The sequence below is a fragment of the Ptychodera flava genome, chromosome 9 (assembly GCF_041260155.1).
Source record: "Ptychodera flava strain L36383 chromosome 9, AS_Pfla_20210202, whole genome shotgun sequence".
Lineage (NCBI taxonomy): Eukaryota > Metazoa > Hemichordata > Enteropneusta > Ptychoderidae > Ptychodera > Ptychodera flava.
Genome location: NC_091936.1, coordinates 6,879,234 through 6,886,823, shown reverse-complemented (window position 1 = coordinate 6,886,823; position 7,590 = coordinate 6,879,234).

The following is a 7,590-nucleotide window of genomic DNA, read 5'->3' as shown; positions in this document are numbered from 1 at the left end:
TGTAACACCGAAAGACATCATATATAACATAAGACTCAGAATAACTTAAGGTGTGGTGGTACCTGATCAGTACTGCTTGGGGAGCCAAGGCAGTTGACTGTATTGTTTACAAATCCCAAAAACAGTCGCCTTGGTAAATAACCGATGAACAACTTGGAGATTTTGATGATGTTATTTCTTTGCTGTATATTAATTGTTATATACTAATCCTGCTGATGTCATATCTTCATCATTCATATGACACAATCATAGAGAACCCATAATGATCTATTGCTTGCACTTGCATGACGTTACTTTACATCATTGCTGTATTTATTTCCATCCGAGTGAATTTAAACTGTTTAACTACTGTTGACTATATATATATATTCAATCTTCAGACAGATCTTCTGTAATTCATAATATTTTAAGCTTATCATTACGTTCAAGGGATGAAACATTTGTAAACAAGAATGATTATGAGATGGAGAAGGCTTGATATAAGCTGACATTATACACAACTACATAATTCCAAGCACATTTTTTTATAAAGAACATTCAGTTATTTTGAGCTGGCAAAATCCAGGATTGTCTGAAATAATGAAATCTACAAGGGGTCACGCTTTTTTTGACAAAGTACAGAGCAGCAGGGTTGAGGGGTGTCACTTGATTTTCAAAAATATCCAACCTTTTTAAATGCCTAATTGTTTTAGAGTACAAAAAATTTCAGAAGTAAAGGTGATTCTCTGCAGATTTTGTCATTCTCTGTATCATGCACTTCTTGTCTTGGCAAGTCTAGGCTTGATTTTCTTCATTACCTTTTACTGGTAGAATGGAAATGAGAGGTTACGAGACATGCTTTAACTGTGGTTTTAGGCAAAACACAAGTGCAAGATAAAAGGTAAAAACAACTTTGAATTTGTTTAGAAGTTCATGTTGAGCTTTGGGATAGCCATATTTTTGATATTAGATGTTATTAAAATAATTTACTGACACCCAAAATTTCTTTAAGGCAATATAAATGAAAAGTGGTTTTGACTTTCTGTTTGATTGTCAATACACTGTGACGTATAGGAAATATACACACACATGTTTTGCATTGTATCTGAATATGAAATAAAATTCACACGTTGTTGTGGTATCAGGTGAATAAAATGCTTTGGCCGGAGCATATTACGCCTCATTGATAGGAATTGACATTGCTGCTATAATGTATTACTGAGCACGACACTTTCAGTTCTCCTTGCTTCTCCCATAGGCCTGGGTAACTACACAGGGTCCGGCGAGCAATATTCGTCTAGAAATTATGAAGATGATCAATAAATGTCTTGTATTAAACTTTTTTTCATAATACAAGCTTACCTGTGTCTAGTGTGTGCCTATTACTTTACCCTAGCTATCTGTGTATAGTATTTCAAAGAAAACAATCTATATCTGTTAATTGCCCCCTAATCCCCTTCATTAATTTGTTCTGCCGATCGCCAACGCTAATATCAAAAATATGGCTAATATCAAAAATATGGCTATCCTGACCAAATACCTCGTTTATCAGCTCATAAGGTAGTAGACGTCCGTCTACTACCTTATGAGCTGCTAACGAGGTATTTGGTCAGGGCGATAAGCCCCCGCATTGGCGATCGGCAGAACAAATTAATGAAGGGGATAAGGGAGGCAATTAACAGATATAGACTGTTTTCTTTGAAATACTATACAGATAGCTAGGGTAAAGAAGTAGGCACACACTAGACACAGGTAAGGCTTGTATAATGAAAAAAAGTTTAATACAAGACATTATTGATCATATTCATAATTTCTAGACGAATATTGCTCGCCGGACCCTGTGGTAACTACTAGGCCTGTGTAATGGGTCATTTTCCATGCCCTTTCATGTTCTGGCAATTTTCTATCTCTTGACGTGCAGTTTAGAGACGAAGATTTCTTAAGGAAACCCCCCACCCCCCCCCCACCCCACCCCCCCCCCCCCCCCCCCCGAGGAAATTCTCTCGGATTGACATATGCGGCTTTATGCTAATATCCACAAATCTCGACAAGAGCATGCTTAGGCAATTTATATATCAAATTTGAAAGCTTTCAGAACAGTAGTGTGTTGGCACCAGATTGTCTCATCAGGAAATTTACCCACCGGATTACAATTTCAATGGGAAACAAAAGGCTATCACATCTCCATAAACCTCTTTAGACTAGAACAAAAGACGATCCCAGGCACAGGCGTACGGAATGTTTCCTAGATCGTCGTCGGATGGGAAGTGACTGACACTGTACTGTACTGTGAGGCCGAAGGCCGAACCTCGGTACTGTATAAGAATATACTGTATTCTTATACAGTACCGAGGTTCGGCCTTCGGGCTCACAGTACAGTGTCAGTCACTTCCCATCCGACGACGATCTAGGAAACATTCCGTACGCCTGTGATCCCAGGGATCGCAAACAGTGCCTTCAAGGAAAACAGTTAGCCATAATAGTTTGCATATACAAATGTTGAGTAAAGCAGTATACCTAGACTTGATTGAAATCGGTTATTTTCCATAAATACGTTATTTATACGTTATCCATTACGTGTCATACCATGGTACAGGGCTGCTCGAGCGCACGTTCGAAGCGCCTTTGGTGGTATCTGCATCGTCAAGCTGCAAGTGCAATAGCCGTGCGCCGGCTGAGTTTTCTGTCTTGTTGGCTGAGTAGCGCCGGCCTGTAGGTTAAAGCTACAGCTAGCACCCGGGATCCATTAAGGTGCGGAATTTGTGTTTTTATCGTTTTTAGAAAGTTTAGCTGGAAGTTTAGAAAGCTAAATTAGAATTGTCTAAATCTAAATCTAAACTTAGAAAGTTTAGCCAGAAACGATAATTATCGCTTTCTAAATAGCGTTCTAAGTTTAGAAATTAGCTGAAGTTAGAAAGTAGGGCCTTGGGTGAAAACATTTTTCCAAAGGATATATCGGATAAAAACGATAATTATCACTTTCTAAATAGCGTTCTAAGTTTAGAAATTAGCTGAAGTTTAGAAAGTCGGGCCTTGGGTGAAAAAATTTGTTCGAGGATATATCGGATAAAAACGATAATTATCACTTTCTAAATAGCGTTCTAAGTTTAGAAATTAGCTGAAGTTTAGAAAGTCGGGCCTTGGGTGAAAAATGTCTTCCAAGGATATATCGGATAAAAACGATAATTATCACTTTCTAAATAGCGTTCTAAGTTTAGAAATTAGCTGAAGTTTAGAAAGTCGGGCATTGGGTGAAAAAATTTGTTCTAGGATATATCGGATAAAAACGATAATTATCACTTTCTAAATAGCGTTCTAAGTTTAGAAATTAGCTGAAGTTTAGAAAATTGGGCCTTGGGTGAAAAAAAATTGTTCGAGGATATGTCGGATAGAATCAGGAAAATACTGTATCAGTTTTGCCAAGCGGCAAATCCAAAGCTCAAATGTGATTTTTTCCATAAACCCGCGAGAAAAGCACCCCTTATTGAATTGACCATTGCAACGGGCAAGAATTGAATGTCATGAAGTAGAAAAATGTGGCTCTGAGTGAGCGATGACGAAAAATTGTGAATGTTTATTCTTTGACCGTCAAAAACAAAGACTGTCAAATAGCCACCGCTAGTGTTAATGACAAATAAACCAGATGTGTGACATGAAGACGAATGTAAATAACCATACTGCCACAATTCGAATGACCAAGGTGAGTTCAGACACAGACAAGAAGAGGGTCAGATAGTTCCACGACAATCGTGTCCATTGTGATGCAAATTAATGCTAATAGCCTTATCAATGCCTCATTAGCATTAACTTGAAGCACAAATTTACGCGCGCGATCGTAATTGAACACACCTTGTCATCAGAACTGTGGTAGTATTGTTCCATTTTGGTTTATTGGACAAGCTCATTTGAGCTTTGGATTTTAAAACTTACTTCTGGGGGAAACTGATAGTATTTTCCGGGTTCTACAAGAAAACTCCTACATACTCACACTTTTTACTTTAATAAAAACACTTGGGAATATACAGATGACAACAGAAACGTTGAATCAACCTTTTTTCCGACATATTCTTGGAAAAGTTTGCGGGACTTCATCTCACGCACTCCACATTTCACTGTGAGCACGCAGCCTGGAGATGGCAGCCTGGCCGGCAACACTTTTGATAGGGCCAATGCATTAATTTGGAGGTACTATCTCGTCGGTCTATTGGACAAGTCACATTTCAGCTTTGGCTTTTAGAACTTGCTTCTGGGGAAAACTGATAGTATTTTCCAGGTTCTACAAGACTGCTCCTACAAGCTCACACTTTTCCCCTTGAAACACTAGGGAATATACAGATGACAACAGAAATGGTGTACCAACGTTTTTATCCGATATATCCTTGGAAAATTTTTTCCACTGACTCCGACTTTCTAAACTACAGCTAATTTCTAAACTTAGAGCGCTATTTAGAAAGCGATAATTATCGTTTTTATCCGATATATCCTTGGAAAACTTTTTCCACTCCAACCCCGACTCTCTAAATTACAGCTATTTTCTAAACTTAGAACGCTATTTAGAAAGCGATAATTATCGTTTTTATCCGATATATCAAGGAAAAATTGTTTTCACTTCAGGCCCCATTTTTCTGAATGATTCAATCTTTTACTGTGAGCACGCAGCTGAAGATGGCTAGTCTCGTTTACCAGACCTCGTCGCTTCGCCACTGCAAAGTGCGCCGCTGGCGGTAGGACATGGCGAGTCGCGGAGCGACGAGCTTCGAGTCGCGAAGTGGAAAAATTACTTCATGTTCCTACCGCCAGCGGCGCACTTTGCACTGGCGAAGCGACGCGGTCTGGAAGCGAGACTAGAAGATGGCGGCCTGGCCGGCAACACATTGATAAGACCATTAGCATAAATTTGCATTAATCAGCACAAATGGACGCGATCGTTGTGGACAAATCTCAACACACCTTGGCAACCACAGAAGCAACACGTTTAATAAGGCCATTAGCATTAATTTGCACCATTACTTAATCTGCACAAATGGACGCGATCAAGATAATCTCAACACACCTCGGTCATTTGAACTGTGGCAGTATGGTTACTTTTATGTACATTCGTCTCCACGTCAAATATCTGGTTTATTTTTCATAACACGTAGTCTAGCCGGGTGGTTATTTGACAGACTTTGTTTTTGACGGACAAAACAAATATTTACAATTCTCTTCACAATTGTGTTTATGCTCTTCACAAATTGTGTTTATGCTGACTCACTGTCATATTTCTCTACTTCGTAACATTCAACTTCTTGCCAAACGCAATGGTCAATTTTATAGGAAGTATGCTCTCTAGAGGTCTATTGGACAAGTCATATTTGAGCTTTGGATTTTAAAACTTACTTCTTGGGGAAACTAATAGTATTTTCCTGGTTCTACAAGACTACTCCTACAAACTCACACATTTTCCCTTGAAACACTGGGAAAAAATACAATAGAAATGCTGTACCAACGTTTTTATCCGACATATCCGGTGAGTTGTTTCTCAACGTAAAGCTCAACTTTCTAAACTACAGCTAATTTCTAAACTTAGAACGCTATTTAGAAAGTGATAATTATCGTTTTTATCCGATATATCCTTTGAAAAAAAATTTCAACCTAAGCCCCGACTTTCTAAACTACAGCTAATTTCTAAACTTAGAACGCTATTTAGAAAGTGATAATTATCGTTTTTATCCGATATATCCTTGGAAGAAATTTTTCAACTTAACGCCCGACTTTCTAAACTACAGCTATTTTCTAAACTTAGAACGCTATTAAGAAAGTGATAATTATCGTTTTTATCCGATATATCCTTGGAAAACTTTTTCCACTCCAAGCCGACTTTCTAAACTACAGCTAATTTCTAAACTTAGAACGCTATTTAGAAAGTGATAATTATCGTTTTTATCCGATATATCCTTGGAAAAAAATTTCAACCTGAGGTCCGACTTTCTAAACTACAGCTAATTTCTAAACTTAGAACGCTATTTAGAAAGTGATAATTATCGTTTTTATCCGATATATCCTTGGGAAACTTTTTCACTCGAAGCCCGACTTTCTAAACTACAGCTAATTTTTGAACTCAGAACGCTATTTAGAAAGTGATAATTATCGTTTTATCCGATATATCCTTGGGAAAAAATTTCAACCTCAGGCCCGACTTTCTAAACTACAGCTAATTTCTAAACTTAGAACGCTATTTAGAAAGTGATAATTATCGTTTTTATCCGATATATCCTTGGAAAAAAATTTTCAACCTGAGGTCCGACTTTCTAAACTACAGCTAATTTCTAAACTTAGAACGCTATTTAGAAAGTGATAATTATCGTTTTTATCCGATATATCCTTAGGAAAAAATTTCAACCTAAGGCCCGACTTTCTAAACTACAGCTAATTTCTAAACTTAGAACGCTATTTAGAAAGTGATAATTATCGTTTTTATCCGATATATCCTTGGAAAAAAATTTTCAACCTAAGTCCCGACTCTCTAAACTTCAGCTATTTTCTAAACTTAGAACGATATTTAGAAAGTGATAATTATCGTTTTTATCCGATATATCCTTGGGAAAACTTTTTCACTCGAAGCCCGACTTTCTAAACTACAGCTAATTTTGAACTCAGAACGCTATTTAGAAAGTGATAATTATCGTTTTTATCCGATATATCCTTGGGAAAAAATTTCAACCTCAGGCCCGACTTTCTAAACTACAGCTAATTTCTAAACTTAGAACGCTATTTAGAAAGTGATAATTATCGTTTTTATCCGATATATCCTTGGAAAAAATTTTCAACCTGAGGTCCGACTTTCTAAACTACAGCTAATTTCTAAACTTAGAACGCTATTTAGAAAGTGATAATTATCGTTTTTATCCGATATATCCTTGGGAAAAAATTTCAACCTCAGGCCCGACTTTCTAAACTAGGCCTACAGCTAATTTCTAAACTTATAATTATCGTTTTTATCCGATATATCCATGGAAAAAAATTTTCAACCTGAGGTCCGACTTTCTAAACTACAGCTAATTTCTAAACTTAGAACGCTATTTAAAAAATGATAATTATCGTTTTTATCCGATATATCCTGGGGAAAAAATTTCAACCTAAGGCCCGACTTTCTAAACTACAGCTAATTTCTAAACTTAGAACGCTATTTAGAAAGTGATAATTATCGTTTTCATCCGGTATATCCTGGGGAAAAAATTTCAACCTAAGGCCCACTTTCTAAACTACAGCTAATTTCTAAACTTAGAACGCTATTAGAAAGTGATAATTATCGTTTTTATCCGATATATCCTTGGAAAAAATTTTCAACCTGAGGTCCGAATTCTAAACTACAGCTATTTTCTAAACTTAGAACGCTATTTAGAAAGTGATAATTATCGTTTTTATCCGATATATCCATGGAAAAAAATTTTCAACCTTAGGTCCGACTTTCTAAACTACAGCTAATTTCTAAACTTAGAACGCTATTTAGAAAGTGATAATTATCGTTTTTATCCGATATATCCTTGGAAAAAAATTTTCAACCTGAGGTCCGACTTTCTAAACTACAGCTAATTTCTAAACTTAGAACGCTATTTAGAAAGTGATAAT